The following is a 2,714-nucleotide window of genomic DNA, read 5'->3' as shown; positions in this document are numbered from 1 at the left end:
ATTTTTTCGACATTTTCTGGTGTAGTGACCTCTTTTGGGTGCCCAGATCGTTCAGCATCAACTGTGCTCGTACGGCCACAACGAAACTCGGTAAACCACTTACCGTGGTTTACCACGTTAGTTAGTTGTTAGTCGCTTCTCAGTGCTGTAACTTGTAAATGCGTAAACATAAATGGCTGAAGTTTTGACAGGCGTCATTTGAAGGATCAAGCTCGATGAAAATGGTTCACATTAGTGAATACTAATGCCATCTCTTAGAATTTTCAGGTACTTTTCAGACTGCCTAGTATTATTATAGTTGAAAATTCAACTATTTGCCTCTAAATTAGGTTAAAAAATCAGCTTTCTTGTAGATAATACTCTTTTTGACATTAAAATAAAAAAATTTATCGAAATTAAATTGATCTTTTGTAGTAGAAATTTAATCTTTTTCGTTAAAAATGTATCATTTTTGGTCAGAAATTCAATTGTTTGGTTAAAATATGAACTGTACATCATCCTGGGTTTAAAAGTCGACTATTTCACCAAGAGTTGAATGACTTTGTTAAAAAAAAGATACTGTTTTTTTTTCAACAAGGTTTTATAATTATGGTTAAAAATTTAACTATTTGTTGAGAGTTTAACTCTTTGATTGAAAACTCATATTTTTCGCTGAAAATAATCAACTTTTTGTAGATAATTCGTTTTTTTGAGTTTAAAATTAAATAATTTTGTTGAAAATTCATATATTTTGTTTGAAATTTGTCTTTTTTTGTAAATTATTAATTTTCTTGGACGAAAATTCATGTTATTGGTTGAGAATTTAACAACTTTATTGAAAATTCATTTTTTCGATTAAAAATTTTTTTTATCTGAAAATGTAACTATTCTAGGATTGATTAAAAATTAATCCTTTTTATCTGGAAAATAAACTATTCAATTTTTGGTTGAAACTTTATCCTGTAAATTGTATTACTTAAAACACCAATTATTTGATAGAAAAATAATTTAATTTGTTAAAAAGTAAGTTTCTGGGTAGAAAATTGATATATTTTGTTAATTAGATTTTTTTCTAAAATAAAAAAAAACTGCAAAATAAAAAAATTTCCTTAAAATCTTCCGGATTCTTTTTTTTTTTTTAATTTTTAAAATGTTTTCAAACATTCATTAAAAATTTATTTGTCAAAATAAAAATCATTTTCAATGTTCTTAGAAATGACAACAATTTTTGTTATTCTTTTTAAATACTGTACAATTCTCAAAAAGCTTTTTTTTTTAAATCCGCAAAAGCCTAATTGTGTTTTAAATTATTTGAAATAATGTCAAGTTTTAAATTAATTCTGAATCTTTTTTAAAATTAAAATTGTAGCGTTTAAACTTAAAATTTAGCTCATTACAAATTTAACAATTCAAGGCTTTCTGTTTTTAACCATTCTATTTAAATTTGTATAGTTTTTAACAGTTGTTTGTAATGGATTCTTTTAAATGAAGGGTCAAATATTGCTGACAATTAACGAAATTTTCTTTTTTTAATTAAAAAATTTCAAATTGAATGGGTTAAAGATAAAGATTTTTTAGACTGAAATAATATTTGAAGTCATAATCGAAAACAAATAAATTAATTTTCTAATAAATAATTGGTGTTTTAACTAATACAATTTACAGGATAAAGTTTAACCAAAAATGGAATAGCTCAATTTCCAGATAAAAGCTGTGATAAAAATTGAATTGAACAAGGAAAAAACGAATTTTCAAGAAAATTGTTAAATTTTCAAGGGAAAAGGTGAATTTTTGACCAAGAAGATTAATGTTCTATAAAAAAAAAAGATTTTCAAACTTAACCACTATATATGATTAATTTTTAATCAATCCTATAATAGTTACATTTTCAGATGAAGATAAATAATTTTTAACGGAAAAAATCTATTTTCCATAAAGTTGTTTAATTGTCAGCCAATCCGATGAATTTTCGACCAAGAAAATGAATGATCTACAAAAAAAAAAAAAAATTTCAACAAAATACATGAATTTTCAACGAAATTATTTAATTTTAAAGTCAAGAAGACGAATTATCTACAAAAAGTTGAATTTCTTAAGACGTACAGTTCATATTTTAATCAAACAATTGCCTTTTTTACCAAAAATGAAACACTTTCAACCAAAAAGATTAAATTTCAACTAAAAAAAGGTAAATTTAATTTTAATAAATTTTTAAATTTTAATGTCAAAAAGAGTATTTTCTACAAAAAAGCTGAATTTTCCACCTAAAAATTATGATTTTATTTTTTAAAAATATGGTTGCATTTACAACAAAACGACTTTGTAACCAAAAAATATTCACAGTTGATAATTCAACCGAAAAATGTAATTTTTAATCAAAAAGTATAAATTTTCCATAAATCAATTTAATTTCTACAAAAAAGACGAATTGTTAACAAAATACATGATTTTTTAACCAAAAATGGTATACACTAAATGTCAGTTTCAAAAATGTATTTTCAACGAAAGAGATGAACCTTCAAATAAAAGAAATAAAATTTTTTACAAAGTAGTTGAAGTTTTGATAGAAAGGAGGACTTTTCTTACAAAATAGTTACATTTTTAACAAAATAATTAATTTTTCAATGAAATAATTGAATTTTTATCTAAACGAGATGGATTCCAAAATCACCAATTTATTTAATTTCTTTCAAATGCGGATCAAGGTTTAAATAAGACTATTATAATATAAGATA

The sequence above is a fragment of the Belonocnema kinseyi genome, chromosome 2, assembly GCF_010883055.1.
Source record: "Belonocnema kinseyi isolate 2016_QV_RU_SX_M_011 chromosome 2, B_treatae_v1, whole genome shotgun sequence".
Classification (NCBI taxonomy): Eukaryota; Metazoa; Arthropoda; class Insecta; order Hymenoptera; family Cynipidae; genus Belonocnema; species Belonocnema kinseyi.
This window is presented reverse-complemented; position numbering follows the sequence as displayed.